General features: G+C 43.1%; 1 protein-coding gene, 1 non-coding gene and 3 pseudogenes across 5 annotated transcripts in view; 3 read left to right on the plus strand and 2 right to left on the minus strand.

Annotated features, from left to right (window-relative positions):
- PDZD2 (PDZ domain containing 2) overlaps nt 1-25,687 on the plus strand; it is a 474,581-nt gene that overhangs the window by 176,989 nt on the left and 271,905 nt on the right. The gene's annotated exons all lie outside the window — the stretch shown is intronic.
- Nucleotides 5,481-5,579, minus strand: LOC116457194 (U6 spliceosomal RNA; annotated as a pseudogene).
- Nucleotides 7,460-8,069, minus strand: LOC116456964 (large ribosomal subunit protein uL6-like; annotated as a pseudogene).
- On the plus strand, nt 9,511-9,614 carry LOC116457165 (small nucleolar RNA U13). The gene has a single exon (XR_004244935.1). It is a non-coding gene; the product is annotated as a small nucleolar RNA U13 (small nucleolar RNA).
- On the plus strand, nt 17,248-17,346 carry LOC116457209 (U6 spliceosomal RNA; annotated as a pseudogene).

Genomic DNA, 25,687 nt, shown 5'->3' on the forward strand with positions numbered 1-25,687 from the left:
TTTCAGCGCCTGCTGTCTGTCATGTGATGCTATACTAGAGTTAGGTCAGCATCTGGTGTCTTACTGCTACAAAGAGTCTGTTTTGTCTGTCTTGAAGTCTCTATCTTAATGTTAATGCTGGTCTGTTGTGCCTGAATTCCTAAGGGAAGAGAATATAATGAGGCATGTCCTACGCCTTTTTGCCCCTCATGACCTGAACCAGTTTCTCAGGTTTACTTTGGAATCCCCTTGGCCAAGAAGCAGGGTCCACTTAGTCAGTTGGAGGGCTTAGACTTTTATTTTTGGCTTACATATGAATGTATTAAATAATCACATGAACCCTGAAAATTTTGTAAAAACTTAAATGTGTAAATAAATTTTTTTAAAAAATTTAGGTAAGGTTACAAAATTGGGCCAAGAGCATGAAATTGATTCAGCTATTTCATCCTCTTGGCCTATTTCAGGGAATGATGATGAAAATATCTTACTACATAGAGGTTTGATGTTTATTTCTAAACAAAGCACTTATTAGAGTAATAGAACTTAAAGATGACTGGGATTGGGCTGGGCGCAGTGGCTCATGCCTGTAATCCCAACATTGTGGGAGGCTGAGGCAGGTGGATCACAACGTCAGGAGATTGAGACCATCCTGGCTAACACGGTGAAACCCTGTCTCTACTAAAAATACAAAAAATTAGGTGGGCATGGTGGCAGGCGCCGGTAGTCCCAGCTACTCGGGAGGCTGAGGCAGGAGAATGGCATGAACCAGGGAGGCGGAGCTTGCAGTGAGCCGAGATTGCGCCACTGCACTCCAGCCTGGGGGACAGAGCGAGACTCCATCTCAAAAAAAAAAAAAAAAGATGACTGGGATTTTTCTTCTACGAAAAAGACAAGTGATTCAAATTTGAGGACCTTATCTCTGAAGCCAAGTACAGTAGTTCCCAGTGGCCTTCTTCCTGGAGGCTATTTTTGCAAGGACAAACACATGTCTCTCCAAGGTAAAGATGGTGCTGCAACAATAAATAAGAAAATAACTACTTTTCGAAAGAAAGCCATGCTGTGCAAAGGGCATTTTCAAGACGGATATTAGGAAATGTTTCCACAGTGATAGGACTTTTCTTTTTTTTTTACAAAAATGTTAACATTTGCCAACAAAAAGTTTCAGATGCATCTTTAAAATCTTGAGAGCAAAATTTTATATTTTTAAATCTTCCAAAGAATTTTAGAGGAGCTATGTTAAAAACTATTAAAAGTACAGTAGCTTCAGAGTTTGCAAGAAAAACTTGACAAAGTCAATGCACAATTTCAACCAAAACCAAAGCACAGGTGGTGGACAGGGTTGGAAAATAACTATTACGATTGATTAAATCGTAAGCAATGCCACTAACATATTTCTTCCATTTGAATCTATGTATCCTCGTGAGGTATCTTCAGCTATGGCAGCTGTTAAAAGCAGCATCCAGGCTGGGCGCCGTGGCTCACGCCTGTAATCCCAGCACTTTGGGAGGCCGAGGCAGGTGGATCACCAGGTTAGGAGACCATCCTGGCTAGCAGGGTGAAACCCCGTCTCTACTGAAAATACAAAACAAAATTAGCCGGGCGTGGTGGCGGGTGCCTGTAGTCCCAGCTACTCAAGAGGTTGAGGCAGGAGAATGGCGTGAACCTGGGAGGCGGAGCTTCCAGTGAGCCAAGATCGCGCCACTGCACTCCAGCCTGGGCGACAGAGTGAGACTCCATCTCAAAAAAAAAAAAGCAGCATCCAACCTGGTGTGGTGGCTCACACCTGTAATCCCAGCACTTTGGGAGGCTGAGGTGGGCAGATTACTTGAGGTCAGGAGTTCAAGAGCAGCCTGGCCAACATGGTGAAACCCCGTCTCTACTGAAAATACAAAAATTCGCTGGCCTGGTGGTGGATCCCTGTAATCCCAGCTACTTGGGAGGCTGAGGTGGGAGGATCCCTTTAATCCGGAGGCAGAGGCTGCAGTGAGCTGCGACTGCACCACTGCATTCCAGCCTGGGCAACATAGCAAGACTCCATCTCAAAAAAAAAAAAAAAATAGCACCCATTTGTTATGAAATTACTTGAAGCTATACTTCTGGATTATCACATCCCAAAATGTTAAACCAAGTTTTTGAAAATCTTGAAGTATATTTAGCTACATAGCTTTTCAAATATTAAGCACTTTAGATTTGTTTATTTGTTTTTGAGACAGAGTCTCACTGTGTCACCCAGGCTGGAATGCAGTGGTGCAATATCGGCTCACTGCAGCCTCTGCCTCCAGGTTCAAGTGATCCTCCCACCTCAGCCTGTCAAGTAGCTGGGATTACAAGTATGCACCTCCCTGCCTGGCTAATTTTTGTATTTTTAGTAGAGACGAGGCTTCACCATGTTGGCCAGGCTGATCTCGAGCTCCTGACCTCAAGTGATCCACTCGCCTCCGCCTTCCAAAGCGCTGGGATTATAGGTGTGAGCCACCGCACTCAGCCAAACTATCTTTTTAAAATACCTTTTTCATGTTTTATAATGCATATAATATATTCACACAATAGTATATGTATGCATTAAATAAATAAATACACTTAAATTGGGGGTGCATGTTCAATTTTCTTTTCTTCCTTTTTTTTTTTTTTTTTTTTTTGAGATGGAGTCTTGCTCCGTCACTAGGGCTGGAGTACAGTGGCACGATCTCAGCTCACTGCAGCCTCTGCCTCCCAGGTTCAAACAATTCTCCTGCCTCAGCCTCCCAGGTAGCTGGGACTACTGGCGCATGCCACCACGTCTGGCTAATTTTTGTATTTTTGGTAGAGACAGGATTTCACCATGTTCGTAAGGCTGGTCTTTAATTCATGACCTCAGGTGATCCACCTGCTTTGGCCTCCCAAAGTACTGGAATTACAGGCATGAGCCACCGCACCTGCCTTTTTTTTTTTTTTTTTAAGACAAGGTCTGTGTCTGTCACCCAAGCTGGAGTGCAATGGCACGATCATGGCTCACTGCAGCCTCAACTTCCCAGACTCAGGTGATCCTCCTGCCTCAGCCTCACGAGTAGCTGGGACTACAGTTGCATATCACCAGGCCTGGCTAATGTTTTGTATTTTTTTTAGAGATGGGGTTTCGCTATCTTGCCAAGGCTGGTCTTGAACTCCTGGGCTCAAGCAATCCACCTTCCTCAGCCTCCCAAAGTGTTGGGATTATAGGCGTGAGCCACCACACCCAGCCTCTCTATTTTCATTTTTTACTGACAGGCATGAAAAATCAAAATTTCAAAAGTAGTCATCTCACAAGTAGAGAGTTTAGCCCTGTCCTCCTAAGGAAGGTGTCTCTTTTGAGGTCTACAGGATCTAGATGTCTCTCATCCACCCTGTGCCTGCCACCCATCCTCTCCAGAGAACTGGTTTTCTTTGGGATCTGCAAACCAGACTTTCTTCTGACTTCTCCACCCCAGTTTCTCCTCTCTTGTTCTCTAGGTCTGACCCTTGAGTTCCCAAGAAGAGAAGTCAGTGTGTCCTGGCCAGCTGCCCTACCAGGCACAGATGCACTGGCACCTCTTGCTGAGTGCTTGCTCCCTGGACCATTTGCAAGCTCTCTGTGGCTCATTCTTCTCCTGTTTATTCATTTTAGAACAACATATTTATAATTCTGTCACTGAATTCCTCAGATACCCCGTCTCTCCTCCCACACTAATTTTTATTTATTTCAATGACAACATTAAAACAGCATTTTAAAGAAAAGAACAACTTGTGATTCGCCTACACTAATTCTCCATTAATTTAATTTTTCTATGTTAAGATCTAATCTGTGACCATGTGCCTACAGCTCTATCATGCTAACTCAACAGATACAATTTTTCTATTTCCTTCTAATCTGTGTTCATCTGCAATATATATATTTTCAGACTACCTTTGTTGATTCTTTTCATTGGAAAAGATTGTTTTACCATGTGCATGCAATAGAATGGAAGGACAGTGGGTGAAAAGTTTCCTCAGTTCAGACCTCCATTCTCTTGTCACTACCACCAGCTATACCCCGAGCCTCACTCTATTACCAGTATCTTTCCAAGGATTCTCTAAGCATCTACAAGTACTCTGTGTTAACGTCTTTTTTACACAGTGGGGCACACGATCCACACTATTCTGAATCTTAACCTTTTTTTAAAATCTTAAAAACCCATCTTAGCACTTGTTTCAAATCAGAACATGTCACTTTGTCTCTCATTCTTTTTAACAGCTGTATAGTATCCCACTGGAGGTTCCTCATGTGATTTATTTGATCAGTCACCAACTGGTGGGTGTTTTTATTGTACAGTCTTTTTTGCTGTGTCCAGAATTCTGGGCTGGGTGCAGTGGCCCACACCTGTAATCCCAGCACTTTGTGAGGCTGAGGTGGGTGGATCACCTGAGGTCAGGAGTTCAAGACCAGCCTGACCAATATGGTAAAACCCCATCTCTACTAAAAATACAAAAATTAGCTGCGAGTGGTGATGTGCACCTGTAATCCCAGCTATTCAGGAGGCTGAGACAGGAGAGTCGTTCGAACCTGGGAGGCTGAGGTTGCAGTGAGCTGAGATCATGCCACTGCACTCCAGCCTGGGGGCCAGAGCAAGACTCTGTCTCAAAAAAAAAAAAAAAAAAGAATTCTGCAATACATTTTATGTTCATATGTCTTTGTGTATATGTATGAGTGTATGTAATGGACAAATTCCTAGAAGTGGGATCCTCAAATGAATCACATTTTAAATGTGTTACTCCTATTGCAAATTGCTTTCCCCAAGAGATTATACTAATTTGTATCCCCAATGACAATATACAAAAGTGCTGTTTTTCTCACAGCTTCACAAACACCACAGGAATTACTTTGAATCATACTACATGCAGAATTCTCTATTATCCTTTTCTTACCTACACAATGGGAGGGTTCAGTCACTTGACAGGTGACAGCCCGATGATGACAATGAAGGAGGATTTGGCAAGGGATTTTATTCCTTGCAAGAAGTCAAGTAAGGAGAATACCAGGGATAGCTCCCAACGCAGTGCCTCCCCAAGCTGGGGGCTGGGTCCGGTAATGAGGTGTAACCTGATTGGATCTTGCAATGAAGTGATGCTGGGATACATGATATGACTGGATCTGGCCATGGGGTAATGCCAGGGCTCAATCTGATTGGATTCTGGATCCTGCTATACAGTGTCCCCTTCTTAATTTCATCCCACTCCTCAGCCCAAGCACTTAGTTTCTTCCTGTGGTTGCAGGCTTGGTTCATCTAGGCATGCTAAGGTCACATGACTTGAGGGTCCATGGGAAACGAAAAACAACTCTCTATCTTTTTACATAAAAGTGGAACCGGATTGGTCTGGTGTGGCTACGCTTTTTCACTTAACACGTTTGAACATATTCCTCTTTACTAAGTTGTCTTGATAGGTATAATCATCAGTGATAATCTAGGTAAGCATGTTCTTTCTGTCTTTGCCAGTGTGTCAGTGTTATACTTAATATGGCATTTTTTAAAAATTTTTTTTAATTTTTATTTTTTCATCCTTGGGCAAGGGCCATGCTAATCTTCTCTGTATCGTTCCAATTTTAGTATATGTGCTGCTTAAAATGCTTGTGACCGTGACTATTTTTTTTCCTTTTGAACTATCCTTTTAGGACACATTTCATGGAATGAAGGTATTATATCAAAGGACACTTTTGCTAAATTGTTCTATACAAATTGTTTTACCAAATTACACTCCTACCAATAATGTATGAATGCCAGAGTGCCAGAAGCATTTCCAGGCTGGGTATTATAATTTAAATTTATGTTTTCTTAATTGAAATATGGCTCATTTTGTAGTTTTAATTTGCACTTATTTGATCAGGAAGTTTGGCCATTTTGTCCTAATTTTTTTTTATTTTATTTTACTTGTCATCTAAACAATCTATTCATGTCCTTTGTCCATTATCTCTTGGGGCCTTCATCTGCAGCACTGGATATGCATTTAGATATTACAGATCTTAATCTTTTTACCCCATATGGTTAAAATTCTCCTTAATCTTGTAAATGTTGTTATTACTATGTGGAAGTTTTAACGGTCTCTGTAGGCAAGTCTGATTTTTTTCTTTTATAATCATCTTTTCACTTCTTCAGATCTTAGGATGATGTCATTTTCCCAAAGACCCACAACTCGCTTTTACCAATTTTAGTGATTACATTTTTAAATTTATCCTTAAAATTTAAATTTTAATTTAATGTGCATTGATTTTGATGGAAATTGTAAATCTAATTTTTTTGTAAATTACTATCTAATTATCTAAATACCATTTAATCATTAATTTTCCTCAATTGTGAGGTTTGAGTTATTATGTTTTTTTTTTTGTTTTGTGTTTTTGAGATGGAGTCTCACTCTGTCACAAGGTTGGAGTGCAGTGGTGCGATCTCGGCTCACTGCAACCTCTGTCTCCCGGGTTCAAGTGATTCTCCTGCCTCAGCCTCCCGAGTAGCTGGGACTATAGGCATGCACCACCACACTCAGCTAATTTTTGTATTTTTAGTAGAGACGGGGTTTCACCATGTTGGCCAGGATGATCTCGATCTCTTGACCTCATGATCCACCTGCCTCAGCCTCCCAAAGTGCTGGGATTACAGGCATGAGCCACCGTGCCTGGCCATGATTTTTTTTATTATTATACTTTAAGTTCTGGGATACGGGTGCAGAATGTGCAGATTTCTTACATAGGTATACATGTGTCATGGTGGTTTGCTGCGCCCATCAACCCATCATCTAGGTTTTAAGCCCCACATGCATTAGGTATTTGTCCTATGCTCTGCCTCCCCTTACCCCCCATCCCCCAATAGGCCCCGGTGTGCGATGTTCCCCTCCCTGTGTCCATGTGTTCTCATTGTTCAACTCCCACTTATGAGTGAGAACATGCGGTGTTTGGTTTTCTGTTACTGTGTTAGTGTGCTGAGAATGATGGTTTCCAGTTTCATCCATGTCCCTGCAAAGGACATGAACTCATTCTTTTTTATGGCTGCATATTATTCCATGGTGTATAAGTGCCACATTTTCTTTATCCAGTCTATCATTGATGGGCATTTGGGCTGGTTCCAAGTCTTTGCTATTGTAAATAGTGCTGCAATAAATATACGTGTGCATGTGTCTTTATAGTAGAATGATTTATAATCCTTTGGGTATATACCCAGTGATGGGATGATTTATTATGATTTATATGTGTACATACACACACTTTTTTCACACACTCTTTTTTTTTTTTTTTTAAGACAGAGTCTTGCTCTGTCGCCCATGCTGGAGTGCAGTGGCATGATCTCAGCTCACTTCAACCTCGTGGGCTCAAGTGATCCTCCCACCTCAGCCCTCCAAGTAGCTAGGACTACAGGTGCACACCACCACACTCGGCTAATTTTTTGTAGTTTTTTTTTTCCCCAAATCAATAGGTCTTTTATTTCATCATTTAAATATCACATATAGGTCTTAGGAAGCATCCGGCATCTTGTTTCTGTAGCTAGACAACTCTTAGATCTTATTAATCAGCCTCCTGAATGGTTCCTTTTTCAGAGACATAGATACCATCCAAAAATTTCCTGATATCCTTGTTTTTAACATTGTGGCTTGCTGAATCAAAGCCGCTGAATTTGAAACAAGCTTCCTTCAAGGATTAATTCATCTTTCCGAGCTTGAGATACTGAACCAGGAACACCTGGCCTAATCCGAACCCTGCAGATGTATTTTTCACCCAGGAAATTTCGGGTTTCAACAAAAGACCAATTCTCCTGGATAATGACGTTGATGGGGAAGTGCACATACACAGACCTCATCTTGGAACGGAAGCCCAGTGTCCAGTGTAACACCCTTGATCATGTTCTGTACGTAACTACAAATAGTCTGAATGGTAGCCAGCTCCTTTCTCTTACCCCACCATTTGTCAACCTGGGGCCTCTGTTTTTTTCTTTCCAAGAAGACTGAGTTCTACGTTGATTGAAGTCCCTCCGCAGGGTTCCTCTGGGGTCCTTCACAATAACCGTCCATCCCTTTAGAGTAATATCGACATTTTCTGGAATGTCGACAGTCTGATTGCTGAGAATGGTCTTCATTCTCGCAGTAGATGTGGCAAAAAAAAAAAAAAAAAAAGAACAAAAAAGCATCTTTTGTGGCTCAGGCCTATAATCCCAGCACTTTGGGAGGCCAAGGTGGGTGGATCACGAGGTCAGGAGATCAAGACCAGCGGGGCCAACATGGTGAAACCTGTCTTTACTAAAAATAGAAAAAAATTAGCTTGGTATGGTGGCGCACACCTGTAATCCCAACTACTTGGGAGGCTGAGGCACAAGAATCACTTGAACCCAGGAGGCGGAGGTTGCAATGAGCCAAGATCACGCCACTGCACTCCAGCCTGGGTGACAGAGTGAGACTTTGTCTCAAAACACAAACAAGCAAAACAAACAAAGCAGAGAGTTTGGCTGGTAACAGAAGTAACACTCAGAGAAATGCTCCAGCTGGCCTAGAGGAAAGCAAATAACCCCCACTGTGAACTGCAGATGGAGAAGTGCAACCTCTAGGAGCTGAAAGCAGTCCCTGATTGGCAACTCACAGGAAAAGGATACCTCAGGCCTACAACCACAAAGAATTGAACTCTGCCATCAAGCAGTGAGCTTGGAAGATATAGGAGCAGGAAAACCACCTCCATCCTCTTACGGTCCTGAGAATTGAGATAAGATAGATTAACAGGAAAAAAAGCATACACATTTCTTTACAGATGTTTTACAGGAGCCCTCTTAAAATCATGAAGACCCAAAGAAGCAGTTATTGTCAGTTTCTTCCATTCTGGATTGGACACAGTAGTAAACTCTGAACATGTGTAAGGCGAAGGGGCTTGCGCTAGGATAGTTAATAGGGTAGGAAAATAGCTAGGAAGAGAAAGGCTTGTTTGTACAGAATTTCTTTGACCTCAACTTTCTCGTCCTTGACGCCAAGGATGTTGCATCTTACTAGTATAGGGAGGGCGTCTTTCACATGGGAATTTAATCTTCTGCTTTTTAGAAACAGCATGAAGGTCAAAGCGATCTTTTTGCACCTGCTGTTTTTCAAGTGCCTTTAACTTAAATAATCAGTATTCCAGGATAGCATATTTTAACCCCTTCAAAAAGGTCCCTGAGCCCCAGATGAGATTGTTGGCAGCTCCAGTCAACACAAGCCCAGCCATGCCATAGCTGTATTCTTACCTACAGAACCGTGAGCTAATAAATGGGTATTGCTCCAAAGCTTCTACATTTGTGGTAATTTGTTACATAGCAATAGAAAACAAATATAATGGCAACATGCAATTTAGTACTTGATCCCTCTCCTGTCATTTACTCATTGTTTTGCATGTATAAATCTTGCCTTCCTTAACCAGACTATAACCTCCCTGAGAACCAGACCAAATTTGAAGTTTTTTCTGCGTAGCCAAATTATCTACCATGCCATATAGGGGCTACGCTGGGAGGAAGGTGGGGTGAGTGTTTAACATCCTGGCTTTAGAATCAGCCTGCCTTGATCTTTTTGTAGTTCGTGAGTATGATGACTGGGTGTTCACGCACGTGTGTGAGATGTGCCACCCTCAAACCTTGTTACAATGTCGGTACATTACCTGTCTAACCTGAAAAAAAAAAAAAAAAGAATCAGACTGTCTTGGCTTAAATCTTGGCTTAAACATTCTAAGCTTTAGTTCCCTCATCTTTAAAATGGGAATAAAATGAGTTAGAAAATTATGGAAAGATACACAAACATTGTTATCAGCAGTTACTTCAGAGGGAATGATTGCAGGATCAAATGTCATAGGAGGTTTTTAGGATTAAATGGAATGATGCTTAGAAAGTTCTTAGGACAGTGCATGGCACATGGTAAAGCTGTATTAATACTAGCTCTGTGTTTGTAGAAAAACAGATCCTTTGACATGCTTGCCCTTCCTGCAGTTCCATATGTGCTAAATTTGTTTAGTATCACATGACACTGGCCCTGTCTCCCTACACACGCACACGCATCCCCACCTCCACCTCCTGGCCACCCACCAGGGATAGACAGACTAAATCCAGCCGTTAGACTTGACTGACAACCAGTTTAATCTCCTGAAAATCTGGACTCAAGCCAGTGAGAGACCATGCTGCTTTGCTGTGTGAGATGAGCTGGAACACCAAACAGAACCACATCTGGATTCATTTCCAGAAAGGGCCAGAGCCACATGCCCGTACTATGGTTACCGAATGGCAGACGTCAAGAGGAAGCTGGTTTCTTTAGAGGAACACAGAGTGGAAATGCAGAAAGGACAGGGATGAGAGACAGTGTCCCCAGAAAAAGGAATGGGACAGTACCTTCCAGGGACTGGCAGTTTCCAGCATGAGTTCCCACAGTGCCTAGCTGGGACTTGTTTCCCCAAGATCTCCGTGTCCTCATAAGTGTCCCTTGCAAACAAATAAGCCCTGGCCAAAGAAAGGCTGCTGTGGGTGACAAACCAGACAGTCGGTCACGTTCTAATACATCCTGGGACACCAGGCTCTGGTGCTGACTCCACATCAATGTAAAAGACAATTAAATCGTATTTGTAGTCTTTTTCCAGACCTTCTTTCAACTGTCAGCACAGTTGAATTCCCAGTGGCCTCTGGAGGGCACTGTTCAGTTAAGTTTATTCCACGGTAGTGCGCACTACACCAGCAGAGCATTTAAGGAAAAGGTGTTTGAAATAATAGTTACCATTTCCTGAGTACCAACAACACGTTAACCACGATGCTGCTTGCTTTACGTATATTATATCTTAAACAATCACAACGACTGTTTCCATCCAGCAATTGGAGATTATTTTCGAGCATGGTTACTTGTTTCCACAGGCATGCTATTAACAGGCGTCAAGCAAAAGGAAAGCTTTTTTTTTTTTTCTTTTAACGAACAGGAAGACTGAGTTTACACCTCCTGATGCAAACCAGTTCAAGTTCAGTTGCCGCTCAATGTACTCCTTTTTAATTAGAAAAACAACAAATGTAGCACCACTGCAACACAGAGGGGAAAAGATATTTGGTACGGGGGTATAAATACCTGGGTCCCTCTTCTCTCTCAAGATGAGGCAGTGTTTCCTGTCTCCTGCCTTTTATCCGCGCCCCCAAGATAGTCGTGTTGGTTTCATGCCCGGCTGTGGGCTGCTAGGGAGTGGGAGCTGCTCTGCAGGGAAGGAGTTTTTGTTCTCTACTTTGCTCAATGCCACTGTGGTGGGGAGGGTAGGAGTGAGGCTCCAAACCTTTTCGGGTAACAGTTCCCTGCAAAGTCTGAAAACAACCACTGACCTGTCTCCCTTTTATTTTTTATAAGATATTTGAGGCCAGCTGCAGTGGCTCACATCTGTAATCTCAGGACTTTGGGAAGCCAAGGCGGGCGGATCATTTGAGTTCAGGAGTTCGAGACCAGCCTGACCAACATGGTGAAACCCTGTCTCTACTAAAAATACAAAAAAAATTAGCCAGATGTGGTGGCACGCACCTGTATTCCCAGCTACTTGGGAGACTGAGGCAGGAGAATCACTTGAACTCGGAAGGCGGAGGTTGCAGTGAGCCGAGATGACGCCACTGCACTCCAGCCTGGACGACAGAACAAGATTCTGTCTCAAAAAAAGAAAAAAAAAGATATTTGAAACCTATTTGTTCATTCGATATTATCAGTGTAAATTAAAACGTTTATCAGATACTATCCAAATGAGCCACATGCATTAGGTATATGCTTCTAATTTACTTCTTACAACATCCCTATGAGGTAAGAGGCAAGTATTATTACCTGCATTCACAGATGAGGAAATATAGGCTGAGAAAGATTAGATAAACCCATCTATTAGCAGACAGAGCCTGGAATCGGGCCGGGGTGACCTGCCTCCAAGACCTGAGTCTTTTTTTGCTAGGATGCTCTGTCAATTGCTACCCACTGCCAAATAGTGTGTCTGTCCCTATAGAGAGCATGTCCATTCCCCAGGAAGCAGCGTGACCTTCCTTTAGGCAGCAACAATTCTGTAAGTGGCATCCTGGCCAGGGCACCTTGCTCCTTATATATGAGGTCACTGTCTCGCCACTTCTCCACTATGGAGGGGTGAACCTGGAATCAGAAAATCTGGGTTCTGAACACTTTCTTAATCTATATTTATTCATTTAAGGATATTTATTGACCACCTACTGTTTCAGCTCTGGAACTCCATATTGGGGAAATACTCTTCTATAAAACATATAAAGTCCCTGGTTTTCTGGGGCTTTTATCCATGCCTTGGAAAACTGACTTATCCTTGTAGGGCGTAATTGTGATTAATAATGATACGAAGGAATTTTTAAAGTAAGTTTTCTTGTTTTATAATAGCTTTCCTGAGGCTGGGCATGGTGGCTCATGCCTGTAATCCCAACACCTTGGGAGGCTGAGGTGGGTGGATCACTTGAGATCAGGAGTTCGAGACTAGCCTGGCCAACATGGTAAAACCCCTGTCTCTACTAAAAATACAAAAATTAGCTGGGTATGGTGGCACGTGCCTGTAATCTCAGCTACTCAGGAGGCTGAGGCAGGAGAATTGCTTGAACTGAGAGGCGGAGGTTGCAGTGAGCTGAGATCACGCCACTGCACTCCAGTCTGGGTGATAGAGCAAGACTCTGTCTCAAAAAAAAAAAAGAAGTAAAAAATAAAAGTAATTTAAAAATGGCTTTACTGAGATGTTCACATACTATAAAATTTATCCTTTAAAATGTACAATTGAGTAGTTTTATATATTCACAGCATTGAATATCACCAATATCTAATTTTAGGACATTTTTATCCTTCCAAAAAGAAGACACATACCTATTACAGGCATTCTCCATACTCCCTTCTCCAAGCCCCTGGAAACCTACTTTCTGTTCCTGTAGATTTACGTATTCCAGATATTTCAGTACATGGTCTTCTGTACTGAAAGTGTAATGACTTCAGTGCTCATCTGTGTTTCAGTATGATTCAGAACTTTACTTTGTTATATTGCCAAATAGTGTTCCATATGTTTAACCACATTTGTTTAACCATCCATACATTTGTGGACATTTGGGTCATTTCCACTTTTTGACTATTATGAATCATGCTGTGAACATTGGTGTACAAGCTTTTGTGTGAGTATGTTTTCAGTTCTCTGGGATATATATGTAAGAATGGAATTGATGATGATATAGTAACTCTATGTGTAACTTTTTGAGGAATTTCCAAATTGTTTTTCAGGACTATTTTATATCCCCACCAGCAGTGTATAAGGGTTCTAATTTCTCCACATTCCTGCCAACACTTGTGACCTGTCTTTATTAGACCGGTCATCCTAGTGGATGTGAAGCTGTATCTCACTGTGACTTTGATTTGTATTCTCTAATGATTAATCATGTTGAACACCTTCTCATGTGTTTTTGAACGTTTGTACATCTTTGGAGAGATGTCTATTTATTTTATTTTTTAAGACAGGGTCTTCCTCTGCCACCCAGCCTGGAGTGCAGTGGCATGAGTGCAGTGCAGAGGCTCACTGTAGCATCAACCTCCTGGGCTCCAGCAATCCTCCCACCTTATTCTCCTGAATAGCCAGGACTACAGGCACATGCCACTACACCTGGCTAATTTTGTAAAAAATGTTTTTGTAGAGACAGGGTCTTGCTGTGTTTCCCATACTGGTCTCAAACTCCTGGCCTCAAGCCATCTTCATGCCTCAGCCTTACAAAGCACTAGGATTATAAGCGTGAGCCACCATGCCCAGCTAGAAATGTCTATTTAAATTCTTTACCCACTTTTAAATTGAGTTGTAAGAATTCTTTATATAGCCTAGATACAAGTTCCTTAGCAGATATATGATTTGCAGATATTTTCTCAGGCAGCTGCACATATTAAACAATTGCCATGGATTGTTTTCAACAAATAACCTAGGGAAAAGGCTGTTCTTGCAGCATCAGCTCTGAATCAAGTCAAGTAAAGAGAAACCTTGAAAATGAAGCCTTTCAGAGAGCTGTTGGACAGGTCAAGTAATAACAATTCTGTGAAGATAGAGTTTTTGGGGGCCTCCAAACTTGTTCTGCCTCAGTGGCTGCTAGTGATGTTTCAAGCTTTTGGCTAAATTCCAGAGTTCTGAAAAAGTTGATTTTGGTCATTTTTTCCTGTGTTTTTGTTACCCTTATAGAGGTGTGGATTTTTGGAGGTCTTTATTTTTATCATTCCAGAAGTGCTTTTTCCAGTAAACTTACCTTTGAAATATGATATACGTAAAGGCACATATCAAAAGTATTCAGCTTAGTGAATTTTTTTTTTTTTTTGCGACAGTCTTGCTCTGTTGCCAAGGCTGGAGTGCAGTGGCACAATCTCAGCTCACTGCAACCTCTACCTCCCAGGTGCAAGCTATTCTCCTGTCTCAGCAGAGTAGATGGGATTGCAGGCACCACACCTCGCTAATTTTTGTATTGTTAGTAAAGACGGGGTTTTCACCATGTTGGCATGGCTGGTCTCAAACTCCTGACCTCAGATGATCCACCCACCTTGGCCTCCCAAAGTGCTGGGATTACAGGAATGAACCACCACACCCAGCCCAGCTTAGTGAATTTTTATATTAACCATCACCCAAACTGAGAAACAGAATTTAACTAGTATGTCAGAGCTCTCCTTCTTACCTCTTAGCAGTTACTAACCCCCCTTTACCAAAGTAAAGTGGTATCCAATAGCTGTAAGAACTTTCCTATCTATGGCTGGGTGTGGTGGCTCATGCCTGTAATTCCAGCACTTTGGGAGGCCAAGGTGAGTGGATCACTTGAGGTCGGGAGTTCAACCTGGCCAACATGGTGAAACCCTGTCTGTACTAAAAATACAAAAAATTAGCCAAGTGTGGTGGTAGGTGCCTGTAATCCCAGCTGCTCCAGAGGCTGAGGCAAGAGGGTCGCTTGAACCTGGGAGTCAGAGGTTGCAGTGAACCAAGATCATGCCACTGCACTGTAGCCTGGGTGACAGAGCGAGACTCCATCTCAAAAAAACAAAAAACAAAAAACTTTCTTGTCTAGTACCATTCTGATTTTTTCCAACTGTTTCATTCGACTTGTTCACATTTTCCCTCCAAACCACTCCCTTAATACATTTAATCCAATGGCTTGTTTTTTTTTGTTTTTGTTTTTGAGATGAAGTCTCACTCTGCCGCCCAGGCTGGAGTGCAGTGGCGTGATCTCCCCTCACTGCAAGCTCCGCCTCCTGGGTTCACGCCATTCTCCTGCCTCAGCCTCCCAATTAGCTGGGACTACAGGTGCCCGCCACCATGCCCAGCTAATTTTTTTTTTTTTTGTATTTTTAGTAGAGACAAGGTTTCACCGTGTTAGCCAGGATGGTCTCGATCTCCTGACCTCGTAATCTGCCCGTCTCAGCCTCCCAAAGTGCTGGGATTACAGGCGTGAGCCACTGCACCCGGCTCTGATGGCATTTTTAAGTTGCATGTTTTATTTTTTTAATATTCAACTTTAAAAAAATTATGAACTAGCCTATTTGGGACATCCATTTGTTTCTGTCAAGCTCCTCCTGCCTCCCCAGATTCCTCTGTCATCATAGCCATTTCCCTATCAGTAAGCCAGGCCCTGGAGTACTGGCTGTTAATTCTCCTCTATCCCTTTTTCCCAGACTTGCAGACACCCTTGATCATCCACATAACAAGGGAAGCTGAGATGTCTTCAGGATAAAGTTACATGTTTTTTCATGAGACTTCTGCACAGTGTCCAAACACTTTGATCTGTACAGATAGAAAGAACACTTCTTGAGAGTCTTCTGGGAGAAGCCTTATCCTGCAATTCTGATTTCTTTGCTTTTCCTCACCAAGGCTTCTCAGGCTAATTCAGAGCCGTTGTGGCACAGCTCCGACAGCAAGCAGTGACATTCTGAAGTTGCTTCTTCTGAGGAATTCACCTAGTGGGAAAGCAAGGGGGGATGGAAGACTTCCTTGGGCAATTTATGAAGTGTGGAAACCCAGCTCCCTGTTAGTGCTTTTCCTTATCAGAGATCATTACCTGGTAGAAAAGGAGATGTTCTGATGGAGGATTAAGCTAGATATAGTAAGTTACAGTGATATGGACATTTGAAAGTAATTGCTTGAGAAGTGAAAAGAGGTCAAAGTGGTTGAACTTAATGGTACAAAGAATAACCATGGGGCCAGGCGTGGTGACTCACGCCTCTAATCCCAGCACTTTGGGAGGCCAAGGTAGTAGATCACGAAGTCAAGAGATCAAGACCATCCTGGCCAACATGGTGAAACCCCGTCTCTACTAAAAATACAAAAATTGGCCGGGCGTGGTGGCTCACATCTGTAATCCCAGCACTTTGGGAGGCCAAGGCGGGTGGATCACGAGGTCAAGATATCAAGACCATCCTGGCTAACATGGTGAAACCCCATCTCTACTAAAACATACAAAAATCAGCTGGGTGTGGTGGTGTGTGCCTGTAGTACAAGCTACTTGGGAGGCTGAGGCAGGAGAATCACTTGAACCCGGGAGGTGGAGGTTGCAGTGAGCCAAGATTGCGCCACTGCACTCCAGCTTGGTGACAGAGCGAGACTCCGTCTCAGAAAAAAAAAAAAAAATTAGCTGGGTGTGGTGGCACACACCTGTAGTCCCAGCTACTCAGGAGGCTAAGGCAGGAGAATTGCTTGAACCTGGGAGGCGGAGGTTGCAGTGAGCCGAGATCGCGCCACTGCACACTGCACTCCAGCTTGGGCAACAGAGCAAGACTGTCTCAAAAAAAAAAAAAAAAGAACTATGGGGTGGGAAAAACTATAAATGGAGTGAAAATATTGGGCAAAGATAAGGGACTCGAAGTAACTAATAAAATGATTAAAAATCAATTCTGACTTTTAGTGGGTTTTTGTTTTGTTTTTTGTTTGTTTGTTTTAGAGATGGGGTCTCACTATGTTGCCCACACTAGTCTCCAACTTCTGAACTCAAGTGATCCTCCCACCTTGGCCTCCCAAAGTGCTGGGATTACAGGCATGAACCTGGCATGATTCCATTTATACAAGGGTCCTAGAATAGTCAAATTCATAGAAACAGAAAATGAAATGGAAGTTACCAGAGGTTGGGAGAAGGGACGAATGGAGAGTTATTAGCGGATGCAAAGTTTCAGTCTGGTGTGATGAAAAAGCCCTGGAGATGGGTAGTGGCGATGGTTGCACAACAACATGAATGTATTTATTGACACTCACCTGTACACTTGAAAATCATTCAAAAAGGTGCTTGCTTAAAATAATTAAAAAGGGTGCTTCCTTCGGCATCGTATACACTAAAATTGGAACAATACAGAGAAGATGAATATGGCTCCTGCTCAAGGATTTTTAAAAATAATTAAAATGGGTTGGGCGTGGTGGCTCATGTCTGTAATCCCAGCACTTTGGGGGGCCGAGGCAGGGAGATCACCTGAGGTGAGGAATTTGAGACCAGCCTGGCCAACATGGTGAAACCCCATCTCTACTGAAAATACAAAAATAAGCCGGGCACGGTGGCGGGTGCCTGTAATCCCAGCTACTCGGGAGGCTGGGGCAGGAGAATCACTTGAGCCCAGGAGGTGGAGGTTTCAGTGAGCCAAGATGGTGCCACTGCACTCCAGCCTGGGAAACAGAGCGAGACTCTATCTCAAAAAAAAAAAAAAAAAATTAAAATGGTCGATTTTATTTTATGTATATTTTACCACAGTAAAAAGATGTGCAGTTAAGTACAAACCTAGTGTGTGAGGAAAAGGTTGGGGTCACAGGTGGCCAAGGCCTTGGGGAACACATTGGTGTCTTTAAGGAGGTTTTCCCTCGTTCCACAAGTCCCACGAGCAGGCCTGACCAACCCACTGCCACAGTGTCATTAACACTGTTAGCACAGTCGGCAGCCACTGTCTGTGCCTGGTTGATTAATATGAAGTACTTAGCTTCCTTCCAAAACTCTGGAAAAATGAGACAGATGTCATTAAAAGGTTAAGACACTTGTTGCTAACATCTTAAAAGTGGCCACTAGAAACAAAGGTGGAGGCTGGGCCTGGTGACTCACGCCTGTAATCCCAGTGCTTTGGGAGGCTGAGGTAGGCAGCTCGCTTGAGTCCAAGAGTTTGAGAAAGCTTGGGAGACATGGCAAAACCACGTCTCTACAAAAAATACAAAAATTAGCCAGATGTAGTGGCACATGCCTGTAGTCCCAGCTACTGAGAAAGCTAAGGCAGGAGGATCACTTGAGTCTGGGAGGCAGAGGTTGCAGTGAACTGAGATGGTGCCACTGCACTGTAGCCTGGGCAACAGAGTGAGACCCTGTCTCAAAAAAAAACAAAAAACAAAAAAACGAATGGTCTTGATCTCCCGACCTCGTGATCCGCCCGCCTTGGCCTCCCAAAGTGCTGGGATTACAGGCATGAGCCAGTTACAGTGAGCCGAGATTGTGTCATTGCACTCCAGCCTGGGCAGCAAAGTGATACCCTGTCTCAAAAAAAAAAAAAAGAAAAAAGAAACAAACAAAGGTGGAGATGGAAAAGTGACTCCATTTCAATTACCTGGGCCTTCTAGAGACCTCTGTGAAACCTTTAGGGCAGAGCTTTCTACCATTTATCCTGAAGGCTGAGACAATCTGGTGACCACCTCAACTGGGACCTTGAGAGCAGCAGTGACCTAGGCTCAGACTCACCTGGTGGGGACTATGGCCATGGTGACATGAGGCTTCCTTGGCCCATCAACCTGTACCCTGTGCCTGCTGGGCAGTGCGGGGTGGTGAGAGGCCAGGTTAGCCACCAGGATGCCATCATGCCAGAGATGAGGGATGCCTCAGAGGAGAAAGTTCTATGGGGTGTCCACTCTTCCTCCTCTGATGCAGAATTTGATGCAATGGCTGGACATTTATAGGCCATTTTCTTGGATGATGAATTCTGTTTATTACAAAGGAACTTCAAGAACAAGAAGCACTGGAAGCTAAGCCAGGTTTTGTTGCCAAGAGGAGGAAACAACCAAAAAGGGTTCCCCTACCCTCTGACTCCTTCTTTAAGGGACCCCACGGCTCAACAAGCCTGTGTCCAGTTGGAGCACCTGCCCTGCTCTCCTCCACTGCTAGCTGACCACCAATTCCAGGTTTGAAGATATCGAACAGGATATGCCCATATTCTCCATTTTTAACTAATAACCTTTTTAGTGAAGAGCTTCTGCCTGAAGAGGGTTCCTGGAAATTAATATGGTTGATTTCATGACAACTAGACATCAGCTTGAAGATGAAGTGGCAAAAAGTTTCTTGAATTTATGAACACTCTTCCCCCCAAAATTTGAACTGTGCAACAGAAATAGAAGATAGAGAAAAGGGTCTAAGCTGTTGCTTAATAGTGAAAGTCTTTGCACATACCTTTCTGCTACCCAGCAAATTTTGTGTGGTGCTCATTCCTGGGGAAGTTTTTTCATTTTGGTATTTCAAGCCCCACAGGTGGTAGATGACCTCAGCTTGTGGAGAAATAATCAGTGGTTAGGGAACATACCTTTAAGAGATTTATCTCATTTGGAGCGTTGCACACCGGGGCCTGTCGTGGGGTAGGGGGAGGGGGGAGGGGTGGCATTGGGAGATATACCTAATGCAAATGACAAGTTGATGGGTGCAGCACACCAACATGGCATATGTATACATATGTAACAAAACTGCATGTTGTGCACACGTACCCTAGAATGTAAAGTATAATAAAAAATATATATACATATAAAGAGATTTATCTCATTTGATCTTTAGTTGGTCTAAATAAGGAGTGATCAAAAAGCAAGAAACATGAACTCTTCAGGAATATTTGCTTTTGAGAAATATCTGTTAGTGTTTCAAAACTTTGATAGCCTCGTGAAGTGGATTCAACTCTTAGATGTTTTTGAGGCAAAGAAAAAACATTCTATGTGTTAGAGGAAGACACTTCAAATCACTGCTTTGCTGACTTCTTCTTGTGTACATAATCCAAAGGTAGGGGAGCCGAAGGTTGGTCACTGATGTGTGGGCATCATTGAGATGAGATCACTGCAAGTTATTATCCCTCGAATATCTTCCACACCTTTCTTCTATGTGCTGTGCTGTTCTATTTAATGTTTTCAAAAGTGTTTCTTTTAGGGCCGGGAGCAGTGGCTCACACCTGTAATCCCCGCACTTTGGGAGGCCGACACAGGTGAATCACTTGAGGTCAGGAGTTCGAGACCAGCCTGGCCAACATGGTGAAACCCTGTCTTTACTAAAAATACAAAATTAGCCAGGTGTAGTGGCAGGCACCTGTAATTCCAGCTACTTAGGAGGCTGAGGCAGGAGAATTGCTTGAACCTGGGAAGCGGAGATTGCAGTGAGCCAAGATCGTGCCACTGCACTCCAGCCTGGGCAACAAAAGTGACACTCCATCTCAAAAAAAGAAAAAAAAATGTATCTTTTAACTTCAAGGACCCTGCCTCACTGACCAAGAAGATAAGAATTAATCTAGGGACAGTTACATGAACTCATCTTCTCAGTCTCGATTTCTAGAGCTGATGTTTAACTTTTCATCAATTGGACTGAGAAAACGAGAGCTTCATTGTCTTGGGTAGGGTCAGCATCTCTAACTAGCACAGCACCTAACACCTAGTGAAAACTCAACAAATGTTTGTTGAGTGACATAAGCGTTCCTTCTGAAAATGCACGTCTTGGGTTTGCGTATCTTCTTTCACTGGTCCTGAGTCAGTCCTAGTATTTCCGGCAGGCTCATCACTCATTGAGAATGTAGTCATAAACCCTTGTGGGTCTCAATTTGGAATGTCCATGATTGTCCACCTAAAAATAAATAGAAGTATTATGTGTTAAGTGCTTTTTAAATCTGCCATATTTGCAGAAAGGATTCTGCATTGGTGCTCCCAATTTACCAGTCTGACTTAGATGTTTTGAAATAGAGTGAAATGTATCTTTATTAAAAAACAGCACAGGAATGGTATTTGTGTAAGCTTGTTTCAATGTCTTCTCTGTAAACCAACAGGAATTTTATTGGCTTCTTTTTTTTTTTTTTGAGACAGAGTCTTGATCTGTGGCCCAGGCTGGAGTGCAGTGGAGTGGCATGATCTTGGCTCACTGCAACCTCCACCTCCAGGGTTCAGGCAATTCTCTTGCCTCCCAAGTAGCTGGGATTACAGATGTGCACCACCACGCCTGGCTAATTTTTGTATTGTAAAGACGGGGTTTTGCCGTGTTGGTCAGGCTAATTTCAAACTCCTGACCTCAAGTGATCCACCTGCCTCGGCCTCCCAAAGTGCTAGGATTATGGGTGTGAGCCACTGAGCCTGGCCAATTTTATTGTTTTTGAGGGAAAAATCCACGATTTTTACAAATGTCCCCAACTTGATCTAAATCCTCCTTTCTTTTACAACCTCTCCTAGAGATGGTGCTCTAATAACAAAAGCCGAAAGGTAGGCAAAGGTTTTTTTTTTTTTTTTTTGAGACGGAGTCTCGCTCTGTGCCCAGGCTGGAGTGCAGTGGCGCAATCTCGGCTCACTGCAGGCTCCACCCCCCGGGGTTCACGCCATTCTCCTGCCTCAGCCTCCCGAGTAGCTGGGACTACAGGTGCCCGCCACCTCGCCCGGCTAATTTTTTGTATTTTTAGTAGAGACAGGGTTTCACTGTGTTAGCCAGGATGGTCTGGATCTCCTGACCTTGTGATCCACCCGCCTCAGCCTCCCAAAGTGCTGGGATTACAGGCGTGAACCACCACGCCCGGCCGGCAAAGGTTTTTTATGATCCCCTCTAGAAATTTTGTTTAGAAAAGGGTACCTCATCTGTCCAGGATTAGTAAAATAAATCATGTAGGCTGGGCGAGGTGGCTCATGCCTGTAATCCCAGCACTTTGGGAGGCCCAGGTGGGTGGATCACCTGAGGTCAGGAGTTCAAGACCAGCCTGGCCAACATGGTGAAACCCAGTCTCTACAAAAATACAAAAATTAGCCGGGCATGATGGCGGGTGCCTGTAATCCCAGCTACTCTGGAGGCTGAGATGAGAAAATCTTTTAAATCCAGGAGGTGGAGGTTGCAATGAGCCAAGATCATGCCATTGCACTCCAGCCTGGGCAACTGAGCGAGACTGTCTTAAAAAAAAAAAATTTAAATTAAAAATAAATAAATCATGTAGACTAATCCACTTCTGGAAGAAGAGGAAAGGTGTACTTGAGTTAATTCCTGCTGTGTAATAAGATTCTATGTTGAATTGTCAAAGAGAATATCAGCCTGGATCCCTCCCCACAAAATGCAGACTCTCCACCCCTGTGCTGTGCATTCTTGATGGTGAACTAGTCTCATACACACACTTTGCTGACGAGAAGCTCCAAGCCCAGTAGGTGAAGTGATGCCCTTTGGGTACCAGGGGGAGCAGAGTCAGGACAAGCAGCTAGGCCTCTGGACTTGCTGGAGCCTTCTTGCCAGGGAACAGCAAACTCCCACCTGCCAGCTGAGAATGGTTTTATATTTTTAAAAGATCATAAAGAATATGAGGCTGGGCACAGTGGCTCACGCCTGTAATCCCAGCACTTTGGGAGGCTGAGGTGGGCAGATCATTTAAGGTCAGGAGTTCGAGACCAGCCTGGCCAACCTGGTGAAACCCTGTTTCTACTAAAAATACAAAAAAATTACCCAGGCATGGTGGTCCATGCCTGTAGTCCCAGCTACTCGGGAGGCTGAGGCAGGAGAATCACTTGAATTTGGGCGGCAGAGGTTGCAGTGAGCCGAGATCGTGCCACTGTACTCCAGCCTGGATGACAGAGTGAGACTCCATCTCAAAAAAATAAAAATTAGCCGGGCGTGGTGGTGTGTGCCTGTAGTCCCAGCGGCTTGTGAGGCTGAGTTGTGAGGATCACCTGAGCCTGATAGGTAGAGGCTGCAGTGAGCTGAGATTGCACCACTGCACTTCGGCCTGGGTGAGTGACACAGTGAGACCTTGTCTCAAAAATAAAAAGCAAAAAGTAAATGAAGTAAGACTAAAGAAACTAAGATGAACAGCTAAGAAAGAGCAAGAAAATGTATACGCACATGGTATCTGTAAAATTTGGAAACAGGTAAAGTACACAAAATTCTGTGAGATCTTCAATCTGTAAAAAATAAAATTATATTAAAAATTATATCCTGTTTTTTTATACTTTATGGACCCCAGGGTCCACTGTTGGAGTGCAGTGGCATGATCGCGGCTCACTGTAACCTCCGCCTCCAGGGTTCAAGCAATTCTCCCACCTCAGCCTCCCAAATAGCTGGAATTACAGGTGCCCTCCATCACACCCAGCTAATTTTTGTATTTTTATTAGAGATGGGGTTTTGCCCTGTTGGCCAGGCTGGTCTTGAAGTCCTGACCTCAAGTGATCTGCCTGCCTCAGCCTCCCAAAGTGCTGGGATTACAGGCGTGAGCCACCATACCCCACCGAGGTATGTTTTAATCCCCAGAAATCCATGGAGCTACAAATGCTCCTCAGAGAGATCCGTGTAATCACGTGGCTCAGCAGCACAAACAGCCTCTCATCTCTGGACTCACAGTCTAAAAGATTTTGATAATTAACTTTTGTTTTCTACTTTGAAAAAGAAACTCACCCAAATTCAAACAGGTAAATAGTCATGTCAATTTGCGGGTGAGTTTTCAAAAGCTGATCTGGAGGCATTGTTCTGTGAAAATAAATTAAACAGAATGAAGGCTAGGCAGACAAGTCATCGTTATTTTCTTCACAAGGCCATGGTTTTCGGTGGTAGTTTTTCATTGACTTAGTAGAGTAGGCTGATATCCACATAAATGTAACTCTAAAACCTCCCTTCCACTCTCACGTTACAGCACAGTCAGGGCATCTAGGCGAGCCACAGATAATTCCAGGTCTGGGGCATTCCCAAGAGGCCAGCTCTGTGAACACATTCTGGACACCTGGCTTAGCTGACCTCCACATCAATCCTGTTGTGATAGTTTCTTCATCTTCATCATCCAAAGAGTCTCTAATGGGTCGGGAGAGAGGGCTCAGCCTCTGCATCCCCCATCCTCCCATGTGGCTTCTCAGCACGCATCCCTCCTGCCCTCCAGATCATCTGACCTGCAGGGACCCCAGAAGCTCTCACCAGAAAGAGATCTGGGTGCCTGTTCTGCGTACATGTTGCCCTCTCCTGCCATCCCTGCATTGTTGCTAACTGCAGAAAGACAGGAAAAGGTCATCGCTTTTCAGTTCCTTCAGTTTGCTTTCAATTATTTTACTCTCCTCCAGAGGTCAACTTTGAAGACGAGTTCTGCTAACAGGGGGTGCAAAATCTTAATTTATCTTTGTAGTACTCCTTGAAGAGGACTTCAGAGTTCAAAGCTAACAGTAAGAAGAATGTTTGCTTTAGTGATCTTTTATCATTTTATCCTTTGTAATGACCACAGAAGAGAAAGGAGTTTGCACGTAAGTTATAAATAATCATGTCAAGAGAAAATGTGGTAAAAGAAAAAAAACCAGATTTTAAGAACTCATTGGTGTTATTATAGAGTAAATAACTGGCAAATACTTGGTTCATGAGCACATTTAAGGTTTAGAACTGAGATCTACTGCCTAAGAGACAGGAACCTGAGCTTTTAGGTATAAGGGAGATGGAATATAATCTTTGTTTTCAAGAAGCTTAGGCCAGACATGGTGGCCCACAACTGTCATCCCAGCACTTTGGGAGGCCGAGGTGGGAGGATCGCTTGAGCATCACAAGTTCAAGACCAGCCTGAGAAACATGGCAAAACCCCATGATATGGTTTGGCTGTGTCCCCACCCAAATCTCATCTTGAATTGCAGTTCCTATAATCCCCTTGTGGAGTGGGAGGGACCTGGTGGGAGGTAATTGAATAATGGGGGCAGTTTGCCTCATGCTGCTGTTCTTGTGACAGTGAGCTCTCACAAGATCTGATGGTTTTACAAGGGGCTTTTCCTCTTTGCTCAGCACTTCTCCTTCCTGCCATCATGTGAAGAAGGACGTGTCTGCTTCCCCTTCTGCCATGATTATAAGTTTCCTGAGGCCTCCCCAGCCGTGTGGAACTGTGAGCCAATTAAACCACTTCCCTTTATAAACTACCCAGCCCCAGGCAGTTCTTTAGAGCAGCAGAGAATGGACTAGTAAACCCTGTATCTACCAAAAAATACAGAAATTAGCCAGGCATGGTGGCATGCACCTATACTCGCAGCTACTCAGAATGCTGAGGTGTGAGGATCACCTGAGCCCAGGGAAGCAGGCAGCTTGAGACTGCAGTGAGCCATGATCATGCCAATGCACTCCAGCCTGGGTGAGACCCTGTTTAAAAACAAAACAAAACCACCTCGTTTTATTCTGAAGGTTTCTTTGACTGGGGGAAAAAAACCTGAAAGTTTAATTACAATAGGCCTTGCAAATGCTATTTATATCTCCTATCCCCCACACTCATTCAAAGAGTAGTCATTTTCATTATTATATATATAATATATATATATTTATATACAAATATATAAACATATATTTATATAAAAATATATAAATAAATATATATTTATTTACAAATATTTATAAATAAATATATACATCAATAGATATTTATAAATAAATATATAAATCAATAGATATTTATAAATAAATATATAAATCAATAGATATTTATAAATAAATATATAAATCAATAGATATTTATAAATAAATATATAAATCAATAGATATTTATAAATATATAAATCAATAGATATTTATAAATA

This window comes from Hylobates moloch, unplaced genomic scaffold (genome assembly GCF_009828535.3).
Source record: "Hylobates moloch isolate HMO894 unplaced genomic scaffold, HMol_V3 SCAFFOLD_17, whole genome shotgun sequence".
In the NCBI taxonomy this organism is placed as follows: Eukaryota; Metazoa; Chordata; class Mammalia; order Primates; family Hylobatidae; genus Hylobates; species Hylobates moloch.